Source organism: Zootoca vivipara, chromosome 4, assembly GCF_963506605.1.
Source record: "Zootoca vivipara chromosome 4, rZooViv1.1, whole genome shotgun sequence".
Lineage (NCBI taxonomy): Eukaryota > Metazoa > Chordata > Lepidosauria > Squamata > Lacertidae > Zootoca > Zootoca vivipara.
In genome coordinates, this window is record NC_083279.1 from 20869531 (window position 1) to 20884243 (window position 14713).

The following is a 14713-nucleotide window of genomic DNA, read 5'->3' on the forward strand; positions in this document are numbered from 1 at the left end:
CCAAAGTCTCTATTTGAGAACAAGATACCTTGTAACTGCACAGCTCCCCTTAATGGCTGCCTTCAAGGAGTGGGGATGTAAGGATGGTGAATTTTGATTCACGCAGTTTCTCATTTTTCCTTTATTCAATTATGTTTTCAAACACTTCTGCAGCAATTTCTTATTTATTTATTTTAAGAATCCCATGAAAATCATTCAGCATTTTAGTGCGAATTAATGCTAATAAACACATTTTTTGTATGCAGATTTGACCCGAGTACACATTTTTGCAAGCAATTTATCCTAATATAATTATATATATATATTCACCTTTATGCACACTTTTACCCAATATATGCCTTTTTATAAAATTTGTTTGGAGAACTGGATCACAAAATTCAAATGAATGCAAATTTTGAAGGATGGCTGTGTTTCAGTTCTCGTATTGTTTCGGAATGTATGAATTTGATAGATTTGCCTTTAAATGCAAGCTGAATTGAATTTCTACTCCGTCCCTAACAGGGAGTAAACAAATTCTTAACAGGTTATCAGAATTTTAGCAGCAGCCATTCTGCTCCTGAAAAATAAGCAGAAGCCAAAAAAAAAAGACAAAGCTTTTATCAACAGAGCAACTGGTGGCCTTATTGTTTCCCACTACAAATGGATGAGCCCCATTTTATCCCTGAAAAGTGTCTTTGATAGCTTCTTTTTCTGTCAGCTGAAACCAACATCCCAGCAAGTTGGTAATTCATAAGAACAGATAAGTTAATTGAAAAGATCAGTCGATAATATGTTTATCACATTATGCATTTTTTCCCTCTTAGTTACAGCTCAAAATGGTTGTTCGTGTTGTTCATTCCCATATTGAGAAACATCAGTAATTTGAGATATGGTCCATGTTGCCCACATAAAACAAGGGTAGGTGAGCTACATTTTATTGGACATACGCTTACTGATTAGACTACGGAAGCTCACATAGTTAATTGGTTGAAATTTGGGCCTATTAGACACTATGATGACTAACACCAGGGAACACACTGACTGTGAAAAACCACTTAGCAATAAATAAAAATGGGACTCTTAAGAAACAGAAGTGCTGAAATAACCTGGAAAATTCCCAGCAGCACCAAAATAGAATTGTTATTTCTTCACAAAAAAACATAAGCCTCTTACTCTTAAAATGTGTACAATATACCTCCATTATAATTACTCATGTAAATTGCTCAGTACAAAGTCTATCTGTACTCTTTTCTTTCTCTTTCTTCCAACAGGAGCTGCAGCAACCCACCTTTGTTCTAATCCTGTTCCTATTTGCACAGGAAATCTGTACAGGCTCCAAGTTCTACTTTTTAAAGTTCTCTTCACAAGCTTAATTATTTTGAAATGCACACAGGAGTGTAACCCAGCTGGTACACTTTCATAGGAACATACTTTCAGTACTTTCAAAAATTTCTAAACTTAGTAGAGATAAATGTAGTGTACCATAATAATTCACATAACCTGGGAGGTCCAGGCCAACTGGTCGCTCAGGAAATGAAAAATTGTACCTTTCAAGTTCACATTATTTGTAACTAAAAATCATGTTCGCTAAGCATGGTTGTTAATAATGAACAATGTCACATCATACAGGAACAAGAGGGTTTATAACATGGAGAGAACAGTAAGATGCGTGTCTTTCAGGAAAGGATTCCAAGCAATGACTGATAAAAGAGAGCTCTCCCCAGGCAACTGGAACCTCCTGTCCTATTTCAGATGTAAATTGTGTGTCATTTCTGAAAAAAGTGGGGCATCAAGTTAACATGTATTCCTCAGGTATTGAAATGTCTTACATTGGTAGAGTGATATGGAAGGTTATAATTTTTATGTATTGGCAGATTTAATCCTTTTTGTCTTTTTCAAATGTCATATTGTTGTTGTTGTTGTTGTTGTGTGCATGCAAAAAATCTAAGAATGCGGATTACCTTTAAGAATGCAAAGTCAATAAGAACCTTGAAAAGTTATGCCTTTTTCAGAGTTGAACCTAAGTAAAACTACATAACAGGCATGACTACGCAACAGACATTGTGCCTAGTTTAAAAATGAAAACGTATTGTATATGGTAAGTTGCATCTTCTCAAGCTATATGTTCAGAATTGAAGGGCAACTGCTGCCCTTTTTTTCTTGTTGAAGCTTAAATCTATGTGTGTAGAAACTTTACGCTACCAACCTCAAAGGAACTGTATGGGTAATTCCCCCCCCCTTTCCTGCTCATTGGAGAATAGAATATTCTGCAGTTTTCTGCCAAGGGCATAATCAACAAGTAGCTCAAGCCCTCCATCCGTCATGGAAGTCTGTGATTCCAAAGCTGTCTTGCATGAACAAACCCTCCATGAAAATCAAATCATGTAATCCATTTTAATTTAGTCACATCCAGAAGCTACAGAGACAAAGCAGAATGACAGAGCCGTTTGTCACTTTGCTTCTAATTTGTACAGAAACTAGCCAATCCACATTAGTATGACTACCAAGTCAGACGCATCTATAAATCAGTAGGTTGCATTTCTATAGTAATAGAAAATAGAAGGGCAGTGGGATAATAATACAAGATCTCCATATATAGGAGCACTAATACCTGGCTAAGAAAAAGAAATTCAGATGGTTCTTTTTTTTAATGCAAGACAGGGATTGCCATCATTTTTGTGTATGTCATTCATCTGTGTGCCGGTTTCATATAAGCTTCCCATATATCAAGGTTTTATCCCAAAGCTTCGGCTGAGGGCTGAAGTGACAATGAAAATCTGCAGGCTAGAGAACCCTGGCACAGTTTTGCACCTGGCAATTCTACCTATATCAAGGACTAATATGATTCATTTGGCTACAGCCCCTTCAGAACTCCCTCTAGAATTTTAATTTCTAAAGCACCTGGGAAAATTCCATAGAAAATAAGGTATTCCAGATCACCAGTGAGCAGCTCAGTAGGGAAAGGACAGGAGCCTAATTTGCAATGCTAAGTACGAAAATTCTGAACCACAGCCAATTTTATATTGTTATGTACAGGAAGCTTCTTCTATAATACAGAGTGGCAGGGTTCCTTAACTTGTGATTAACTTCATTTACTCCTTGCCAGAATGCATAAAAGCACATGAAATGAAGTGGTATATTCTTTCTGGTTAGATACGCAAAAGCATCACTCCAAAATGCTGCTGGCATATTCACAGAATGTCGTACGGCACACTGTAGGTGGTCCTATTTCTTGTTAATATGCCAATTGCACAAAATATGGAAAGGAACCACTCGTATTACTTGTATAGAATTTCACATTTGCTTGTATTGAGAGGCAAGAGCTGAGCCCTGCATACAGAACAGGAGGAGAGAAAAAACTGCATGGTCAACAATCTGGCAAACAAAAGAAAAGAAAAAGAAACTCTACTTGCTTCCAAACCGATTAAACAGAAATTTTCAATATTATATATGTCACACACAGTAAATGTAGGGCAACCAGGGTCAGCGCTTGTTTTTAATTTGAGGACTGTGCCAAGATGCAAGGCATTCCCAGTCTTACAGAGTATTTTGGCAATGAACACCTACCCTTCTCCATCTCCTGCTGCTAGCACTAGGCATAAAGCAATCAATTAAAAATATGTTATATAAGCCAAATGCAGACAAAAGTATTGTTCTATGTTTTCGCATATACAGAAAGAGGAACAAGTGGTTTGAGCTCAGCAGGGGGCATTTTTGCCCATGCAAATTTGAAGAGACATTTCCCTCTCACCATGACCACTGTATTGCCAATAGGAAAGGATTTCACTTAAATAACACCTCCCCATCCCAACTGGTTTATTTCTATAAAACAACTGTGAGATGCTAGATTTGGTTTTGCTAAATTGATGCTATGGCCAACCACCACCTCAAGCAAGATTCACTGTTCTCGCTGCTATTCCCTGCATGTGGAACATGGGATAATACATGACAGAAGACTTCAGGCCCAGTGGGGGGAAACTGAGCTCTGCCTGCCATTTCCCTTCCCCACATGAAGGGTGAAAAGGGAGAGGGCCCCATTCCTGGAGAGAATGGCAGATGTTGCCATCTCAGGGGATATGATGATGATGTTCACCATAGACCAGGGTTTAGGGCAGAGCTGCATGCAGCCCTGAGTCTAATTTCATGTGGGTGGGTGGGAAGCCCAGAGGAAAATAAGTAGGGCTGGAGGAAGGGAACACTATGGAGAAAATCCATCATGGATGGGGCAATGTAAGAGGAAGTAGAGGAAACCCTCTGGCAAGTGATCAGACCTCTGGAAAGAGTGATCTGTCCGTCCTCTGACAGTTGACTGGGTAAGAGGAGAAAGAGAGGGAGAGAGAGAATGAAGTGGCAGGGGAGGCAGAAAGGGGGCCCTGACCATTGTCCATCTGGCTCCAGCTACCACTGGCTTGCTTGGGCCATGCCCTCCACTAGCATTCATTCATTGAAAGATCTACCTAAGGGTGGTGGTGGTGGTGGTTGCACACTCCTGTCATAAGGCCTCAATCTAGATCTCCAAAAGATGTCTAGGAAATTGATTCAATTACTCTCAATGAATTCTGGACTTTTTAAATATAGATTCAAGCATCATTATTTTATCTTCACTTCACCAAACTGTATTAAACTAAATGGCCTTTTTAAAGATCTCCTGTGATTGGTGGTTAGCTTTTTGGCTCCCCGCATAATTGGATTCCTATCCGAACTAACTAGGGCAAATACTGATTTTGTTAAGGTGAGTGAGAGAGGTGAATCAAGTGGAATTCACAATTGCAAAAAGATATTGAATAGAAACTATGATTTATTGCCCTGTTCTGTTACAAATTAATGGCTGAGGAATTAATCTTTCATAATGCATCTGTTTCCAAAGTATTTAAAGCTATTGTTGGAACATTAAGACCCTTGCATCTTTCTACCAAAATATCATCTCCTTTTAGGAGATTTACAAAGGCATAGTGCAATGTAGATGATTAAATATCTAAGATTCAATTTAGGATGATTGCCAGAAAAGTTAAAGCAATGAGAATGTTGCGTAGGACAAAGTGTACAAATTATTGCTGAAAAATGAAATGTTTTCAGAAACAGTTAGTGAATGTTCTAAAATTAGCCACTGAAAGGGGATTCTCCCTTTTCTGGAAGCCAGTCAATTGTGGATTGGAAAAGTTGCTTTTAACAGCAGTAATATATAGGCTAATCCTTTAGGGATTCGGAGATGCAGTGTAGAAGATCCTGCTTTAGAGTAAAGAGCTGAATTAGATAGCTGCCAACTCTTTACAAATCCTACAGTTCTATGATTTTATAAATATCTGCCAGTAATACACCCTTCACTGTTTGTGTCTTTTAAAAAGAAATAGGCACAATAAAGTTAAGAATAGATTGCCCTTTTCAAAAGAAAAAAGGCTGAACATAAAGAGAGTATCAGATCTGCACTGACTAAAGATATTATAAACAGATATATTTCAATAATATCCCTGTGTGCCTCAACACGGCAGAACCAAGAGGCGGATGGTGGTAGAAAGGGAGAGGGTAAATGTGTAGCTGAGAGAGGGAGAGACAGAGGGAGAGAAATAGTTGGGGAATTCTGCAGCTCAAAATAGGTAGGGCGCAACACTCCATAGCTCTCAAAGGACCATACTAAATCCACTTTAATAGAAGATCTGGGGCAGTAGAGGCACACCCTCCTGCCCCATGTCCCAGCTGCATGCTTCGACATCTACAGGAAGAAAGCAATAAACAATCCTGCAGGATCCTTGGCCTCTAGTCAAAATCCCTTCCGAAACTTCTCTTTATCATGGCACAATTTTATCTGCAGGCAACAAGCTATGCACCAGGCCCAGATTATGATACTTAGTAAGAGCATTACAAGAGAATCACCATCAAATAGTACTTCAGTGGGATCTCTCATTAAGTATGTCACATTTCATGGAAGGTCAAAAAGTTATTTGTGTCTGTTTCATAGTGATTTAGGAAATTATGTTTTACTAAATAAATAAATGCAGTGCCAGCTCATGTTCTGATGTTTTTCTGCTTCTCCAGCACTATCTGTTAATATTATGTAACAGTGCAGATAGCTACAAATCTTTTCCTTTTCCTTGAGCACTTCTCTGGCTCCCCATTTGACTTCTGTGGCTACTCATTTCCAATGAACCTTTGATGCCGATCAATAAAAAAAGAAGCATTCCTTACATTGAATAAAGCAATCATTACCATTAAAAATATGTGTGTGCCGTGAGAGGCATGACATACAATTTAATCTGTATGGAAATGATGAATTGTGGGAAAGGGGAAAGAATTAAAATAGTTTTCAAAGCTTGACATACAGTACTTTACAAACAGTTCCTGTGGCTCTCTTATTACTACGGTACTTCTATTATATACTAGGAGAGGGAGAGAGAGAGAGAGAGAGAGAGAGAGAGAGAGAGAGAGAGAGAGAGAGAGAGAGAGAGAGAGAGTTCTGAATTTCTAGCTAGAAAGGCCTTGCAGAAGAGAATCATGGCTCCTACCTGAAACACAGTGTTGGCAAAGAAAGGCAAATACATTTATCTCAGTAGCCTAAACTTACTATTGCATGATAATAGGTATTTGTAGTTGTCACTGAACCACAACTAGGTTGGGCATGAGACTTCACAAATAAGGACTTCACAAATAAGTGAAGGATGAAATGCTTTTAGATGAAACATGTCACAGCTCAAAGGGCCAATGGGTTTATTTACGTGGAAATAACCAGTTTCACTCTAATAAAGCTGTGTTAATTACTGCTCCTGATCCTTCTGCCACAGTGGATCATTATTATATTACTTCTGCATCAAACTTGGTTTTCAGTCTATCTGCCAAACACACAGGATTCTTCATTTCAGTCTGTTTAAAGATCAGCTAGCATTTTGTAAATTTGAACACTTTGAGTGCTCAAGTTACATGCAACCCGTATGAGCTTAAATACAAGGACCACAAGATTTTCCTCTCCGGTTCAGTGCCCATGAAGGCACCAATAAAGGGGCAATACAGGGAAAGACAGTGGGATTTAAATAGCCTGGTTGTCCTCAGGAATGTCAAAGTAGTAGGGGGTCAGTGATGAACAAAGAGTAGTGATGACCTTTCACATAAAGGCTTAACACATATTTATTGAGTGTTTTTATTGAGTGATGCTTACCTAACAACTGATTCATATGACCCTTTGGTATAGAGTGGCTCAGTGGGCCCATGGCAGATTCTTACATTTTGGCAAATAGCCAGCTGATTGCTGCTCAACAAATCACTTGCAAAACTTATGAAACTGCGCTGTGTGGGCATGAGGCTAGGCATGATCTTAATGCATTGCAAAGAAGTCAGCTGGCTGCTCCAAGGGACATTCAGGTCAAACCATGAACACAGACACCTACCCCTATGAGATGGAAGAGCTATCGGGTCTGGGTTGGGACCGATACCATCACCTGACAAGAGTGAGACCAGCTCAGGATCCAGATGTCTGGGAGGAAGAAGGGGGGTGTTGGTGTTGGCCTGTGGGAGGCCAACTCAACTAGTGCCTCTACTCAAGCCAAACCCTCCACAGGCTGGCATAAGGAGTGGGTGAGTGGATTGTTCCATTCTCTATCTAGTGTACTAGACACTATCGTAATGGATTTTTGAAAAGTTGGTTTAAATTCTCACCCAAATATTTTCACTCCACCACCTAATGCTATTCAGTCTATTGGGAGGACCAACCCTAGTGTGCCCTTTATAATAATAAAATATAATAATAATAATAATAATAATAATAATTTATTATTTATACCCCGCCCATCCAATTAGGGTAATATGGGTAATTAGGGCTCAGGAATAGCATCTTGCACAAACCAATCCAATGATCCCCATCACAGAGATTATTCCTCTGCCCCTGTGTTCATTATTAGCAATTTATTTCACGCAGAGAAATACACAGCCCAGCAACACAGCAATGCAGCCCAGGAGTTTAAAACCAGGTAGTTCTAACTTCCAAGGAAATTTGCTAACTTAACAATATCAGAATTTCCCTAATTGTTTTCTTCAGCATCTCACACTCTCCCTTTAACTCACATGTGTGGAACTATGAGGAAAAATAAATGTTGAGCTGAGTGCTCAGGGCTGTCTTAAGTGCCCCTGGCGCTGTGGAGCGATGGATCCCTCCGGCGCCCCCCCACCCCGTTCCCCAGTGCGGTGGGCGGGCAGGCGCAGCGCGGCTGCCACAGGCGCTGCTGCGCGGCGGCGCGGCGGGTGGGCAGGCACAATGCGGTTGTTGAACTGGCGGACCGGCCGGCCAGCGGGTGGGTGGGCGCAGCTCGCGGCGCCCTCCTGGCGGGCTGGCGCCGTGGTGCCCTGCGCCACCAGGGGTCTACCTAGAGCCGGCCCTGTGAGTGCTAGATTTGTAGCTGGGAATTCAGAGTGCAACTGAACCCAGAATGGAAGATACTCGGCTGCAATCTGTTCCATTGACACATGCACTTGGAAGCACAATGCTGACTACACATAGGTAAAAAAATCACTGCCTGTCCTTGATTTCATTTTCCAGCATTCACATTATCCTTTCTTTCAATGCTCCCCACACAAGTCCACATTAACTGTACAGAATTTAATCTATATGTATCATGGACATTCTAGTTCAGTGGTTCCCAAACATTTCCCCCCTCCACAGACCACATGACAAGTGCTGAGAATCACATTTTATTCACTGACAGAAATCTCAATAGTGAGAAACTTTTAATAATGCAAAAGTTGCCTTCATTAGAAAAGTTACAGACCCCTGAAGGTTGAAAAGAAGGGGGGAAATTGAAATCCATTTCATTCCATCATAGGATTGTAAGTTATACCTTTCTTAGTGCATCAGATGAACATTTTCAAAGTTAATCTAAAATTGCATACTAGGGGGAAACAGATGTCGGCTCCTGGAGGCTAAGGCACTTTGGCACACCCACCAATGTTTTTTGAGGGGGCCAGCCCCCCCTCAATGTTCAGAGGGCTGTGTGTGTGACATCGGTACATGACATTGGGGGCCCTCAATCGTCTGGAGAAGCTGGTGCCTCTGGGGGGTGGGAAACAATCCAACAACCTCTGTATAGGTTAGGGGCCCTCCAGATGTTGCTGGACTACATCTCCCATCATCCCAGCCCATTGCTGGCATCACTGTGGCTGATGGGAGTTGTAGTTGGAGGTCAAAGGTTCCCTACAGCTGGTGTAGTTGGTCAATCTACAATTTTGAAGTGTTTAAAAATGAAGACAAACCTAAGCCCATTCTGACCATTAATTTCAAACCTCATCAGCCCCCAAAGGTTTTTTTTGTGGTTGATGATGCTAAGGAAGTTCAAAAAGAATAATTCAAGGGTTATCAAGGCAGTGCCTGGGGGCAACTGTGCCCACGGGGTTCCCTCACCTCTGCCCCCACTGAAATTATGCTTGTAAAAAGGCTATATATATATTGTAGCCAGTGGAATGGGTTGTGGTGTGTGCTTGGTTGCCGTGTGTGTCCACAATGTTTGCAAATGTGCCCATAGGCCCAAAAAGGTTGTCAACCGCTGGAGTAAATGATAATGTTGGTGCTGTCGTGCTCATACAATAACCAAGAGGCGGAAGAAAAATAGGACTTTTGAATTCATGGCATCAGCTAAAGAGCCTAACACCCTCTAGGGAACTATCTATATTATACTTTAATCAAGCCTGTACTGGTGTCCCGTGAGAGGAAGCAATATGTAATTAGATCACTAATAGATGACAACAGAAGTCTGGATTCCTATCAGCATTCATCTTCAGTGTGCTTCAACAATTCAATAAATTAGCATACCCTCTCAGGTAGATTCGGAGCCAATATTGATATAAAGAGATATATTTGAAATAGCAGTATAAACCTCAAATAATAGCCAGGCAGGACAATGAGTAAAAATGGCAGTGTTCTAAAGTATTTTTGCTACTATAGATTGCATTCATCTACATATAAGTATATACTTATACAAATGGAGCAGCAGAAGCTGTGGTGTTGTCATGTCAGGACTCAGCAGAATGAGGAGGACAACCCCTAAATGCTACAGGGTTGTTTGCCACATTTTGAAGTACATGGAATAATATACATGACCATCTAAAGATCACCACCCATCCTGGTAAGACCATTAGGACTGCAGTCTTTATAACATTCAGTATTATTATTATTATTATTAGAATTTCTTACCTGCCATTCACTATAGTCTGAGTAGACAGGCACAGGGTTGTGCTGTAAGGCAAGAGTTCAAAAGTGCCAAACTGCACCACTGTATGTAAATGAATTTTTATTAGTTTATCATGCATAACTCTACCGACTTCATCTTTAAGGGGTTCTCTTGCAGTGGAATGCGAGAAGAGGCTAGAATGCAGAGAATATTGCATCAGTCCTGTGTGTTGCACTTGAAACTGAGACAAAACACCAAATTATATGGGAATTCATAAGTTTCTGGTACAGAATTTTAATTTTAGACAAACCAGTAACTATCATGTGCAGAAAGCACCAACTAGACCAGTGTTTCCCAAACTTGGGTCTCCAGCTCCTTTTGGAGTACAATTCCCATCATCCCAGACCACAGATCTTGCTAGCTAGGAATGATGGGAGTTGTAGTTCAAAAACAGCTGAAGACACAAGTTTGGGAAACACTGGACTAGACAGAAGGATCAATTAATGCCCAAGTTCAACCTCCTCTACTTTATAATTTTATAGACAGAGCTAAGGGGTTTTCATCTGATTCTTTCTAAAACTTGGATGCCTGTGTTTGGTGTGTTTCAAAAGAGATCCTAATTAAAGAAGTAACACATTAAGGGAAATGCTTTTATCTCGCAGGATATCTTAGACATCCTATTGTTGTGATGTGTAAAATACAGAAGGAAATAAGAGAGTTGTGATAAAAAAATAGGGACAGAAATCTGTGCAACAGATGCATGTTACACTAAGCAGCTGCTGACAGACACATAAGGCAACAACAATCACTGTTTGGTTGCTATTCCTCAGAACTGCTCGCATAGTCCATGGAGAATTCTAAGATGTCTCAATCAAAGCCTCATATTGCCTATCTTGGGACACTCACAGATAGAGATTGAGAATAATTTCAAATCAGTTTACATTTAAAGGCAAATTTACCTAATGCACACTTTTCAAAATAATCTGAAAAATGCAATACAGACTCCTTTCAAAAATTGAATTTTGCTCCAGCCAAGTAATGCCACATAGGTGGTGTAAAGGGTGGATATGAATGCATATTAGTGAAAATAACATGCAAAAATGCATTATATTAGGCAAAAAATGCTTTGGAGTAATGTGTATATTAGACAAGAATCCAGATGAACATGTGCATATTAGGAGAAATTTGCACTAAAATGCTGATGAATTTTCAAGAGGACTTTTTTTTATAAAAAAGAAGCAAACAGATACAGAAATGTGGAGAACTGAATTTTAGATTGCAAAAGTGAGAAACTCAGAAACTGAAATTGACAGATTCACCCATCACTATTCACAAATCACAATCTCAATGGAACTGTAAACTTCACCCATTAGAGACAATTTTGCTACTGTTTATGTGAGCCATAAACCACATGTCCATTCTCCTATGCTTTCCCTGATGCCTTGAACTCTCTCAGAGAACATCTCTATAATCCCTTCCAACTTTATAATTATATGATTCTATGCTTTCTCTTTTTCTTCAAACCTTGCCTAAAGCCTCACCTTATAGAGGCAGCCTTTGTTTAACACCCCTGTCACACACACCCCACCAAAAGTATGCATTGCATTTCTTCACATTCTTCCATTCTCTCTCCCAGTCATTAAACTTTAGATTGTAAGCTCCTATAAGCCCGAGCTTTTTCTTAAACAAAGCCACCTTTTTACTTATAGTATCCTGTGAAGCACCATGGTGTTGCAGGAATACAATACAAATAATGGTGAAAGAGACAGATGCTAACAGTTTGTGAATGATTTTGTCAAGGTTGTTGAATCTCTTTCAGTCCCCTTGAATAATAAGCAATCAAAGTCTGAAGTGATTTTAGTGGTTGTTGTGCCAGGACAAGTGATTGTATAAATTAGTCTTAAAATAAATAAAAATAAATGAAAGAACCAAATTATAATTATAATAAAAAAAAACTGTAGCCCTTTCTTACAATTTAAATGCAAGAGTCTTGAATTTACTCTATTTCAACACATCCCTAAAGGAGCTGAGAGTTTGACAATAAAATACAGCATTTCCTACACTGTGATGAGAAAACGCCCTTGCTAAGAAAAAGGTGGATAGGAATGAGGACTATCTACAGGAGAAAATTACACATTAAAATAAAATAGGTGTAAAAAGAAAAATGGTTATATTAAATCATTAGCCATTCACTTAGTGGCTGCAGTTTCAAACTGTTAAAAATGCATTAAATTGTAAACTCAGCTTCCCCTACATTGCTCCCCAAAAGCATCAATCATTTGGGAAAGAACGCACGAATTGTTGGCCTTGCCCTAGAAAATGTGTCTTCCACTGGCACCCCTTTCTACTCTCCACTGCTTTCTTAGAACACACAGTCAAGATCACATGACCTGGGGCAGAACTGTGATATGCCAGACATGGGGCTACCATTGGAAATGGCATTCCTAGGTAAAGTCTCCCATCACTCCTTTCCTGGAACATGGGATTCTTGAGCATGAAGTCATTGTGTTTTGCATTACCATGTGCTCACAGTCGACAGCCGATACTGTGTGGGCAACAAAATGTATAATGCAAGGATACTATCCCATAGGGCAAGGGATCCAACACAATTTGGGGAAGAGTGGAAAATACACACTATCAGAATGTTGTTTTAAGTGGCAACACCCTTTTGCTGGCTACATAAAGTGCTATTGCACCCTTACAGCACAATCCTATGCATGATTACTCAGAAGTAAGTTTCACAGGGTCCAGTGGGGCTTATGTACAGGGTGTAAGACAGCAGCTGTAGTTACCCATTTTGTATTTTTTAATAACTAGGCAAATATTTCAATGCACGCTTATTTTAAGTAATATGTGTGGTTGTTGATACAGGACAAGGGTAGCAATTAATCCAGATAGGTGGGTTGCATCACCAGTGCTGAAGTAAAATTTAAGTGCCAGTCTGCTTAGCCTCTATATGTGAAATGTTCTTTACCTTAGGTACCAAAATGCCTCATACCAGTCCTGGAAGTATTCACCCACTCTTCAAATTACTGAACCCCAGAAATATACAGCAAAATTCTATACATGTCTACTAATTCCCAAGGAAGGATTGCAGCCTCAGTATCTTACCAGAAAACCCTAAGTCTGCAATATGACAACCAATACTATGCCATTTGGGACGTGGGTAGCGCTGTGGGTTAAACCACAGAGCCTAGGGCTTGCCGATCAGAAGGTCGGCGGTTCGAATCCCCGCGACGGGGTGAGCTCCCGTTGCTCGGTCCTAGCTTCTGCCAACCTAGCAGTTCGAAAGCATGTCAAAGTGCAAGTAGATAAATAGGTACTGCTAAAGCGGGAAGGTAAACGGTGTTTCCGTGTGCTGCTCTGGTTTGTTAGAAGCAACTTTGTCATGCTGGCCACATGACCTGGAAGCTGTACACCGGCTCCCTCGGCCAATAACGCGAGATGAGCACCTCAACCCCAGAGTCAGTCACGACTGGACCTAATGGTCAGGGGGTCCCTTTACCTTTACTATGCCATTTAATCTCTTCTTCATCTCTCAGTGTTGCAGTTTTAACCCTCCTGCATGATTCTGCATGCCCAAACTCAGCATGGTTTTGCTGCCCCATCCCTGAATATTAAATGTGTGCAATTGCATCAGTACTCCCAAATATCAACAGATGCGCCAATAAATTTGATACAATTAGGCTGGGAAAGTGTGGCAGTCAAAATGTGAGACAAGACTGAGAAGTAGACAGGCTCAACATCTGCCAAATGAAATTAGCAGACAAAATTTGCTATGTATCTAGGTGAAAGGGGCTCAGGGATGCAATGCCACTAATTTACTGTTAAGCAACCCTTCATGTTACTGCTCTGATTCCTATTCTTGTTCTTCTCACAGAGTACATAGGCCCTGATCTAGCTAAATTTAATAGCCTTTCATTCCCATAGAAAATAAGCTAGTCATGCCTAACAAGCCCCATTGATTTCGAGTATGAACTAACTATAGCTGGAGTGGATCCATTCTCCTGCTCATAGTTGTCATGGCAGGGAGATTAAAACTACACAGTGAAATGTTGCCATAGCAGATTATGTAATGTGCAGCCTGCATTTTTGCTACAGGTTAGATTTTTAAAAAGACACAGGGTTAAATATAGAGTCTAAAAATGATTAAAAGATTTATAGGTGAATTAAAGACAAGGGAGCAACATTTTTTTTCCTGAATTTACAATGTTCACCAACATAACTTTCAGCAAGTAATATTAAAATTTACAATTAAGATGGTAATGTATGCTACCCCGCTTCCATCTGGTGGTGATAAAGCATTTAATACCTATATAATTGTTCTTGCTACCTCAAGGATATCCTTGAGAAAGACAGGGCACATTTGAAAATGCAACTTGTATGATTATAGGTATTGCTAGTTGAAGAGCATAATGCTGTTTTAACAGGGAGTCTTCATTTGATATTAACATAATGCATTTTATATGATGTCATTTGTTGCACATCGCTTACAGGTTTCTTTTGCCTTCAGTGAGTTAAGAAATCATTTAAATAAAATCAATCAACTTTATTTATTTAGCCATTTCCCCCCCTCCCAAGCTCAGAGG

General features: G+C 40.0%; 1 protein-coding gene across 2 annotated transcripts in view; it reads right to left on the reverse strand.

Moving 5' to 3' along the window:
• The window catches only part of FGF14 (fibroblast growth factor 14), a 294840-nt gene that overhangs the window by 72444 nt on the left and 207683 nt on the right, over positions 1-14713 (reverse strand). The gene's annotated exons all lie outside the window — the stretch shown is intronic.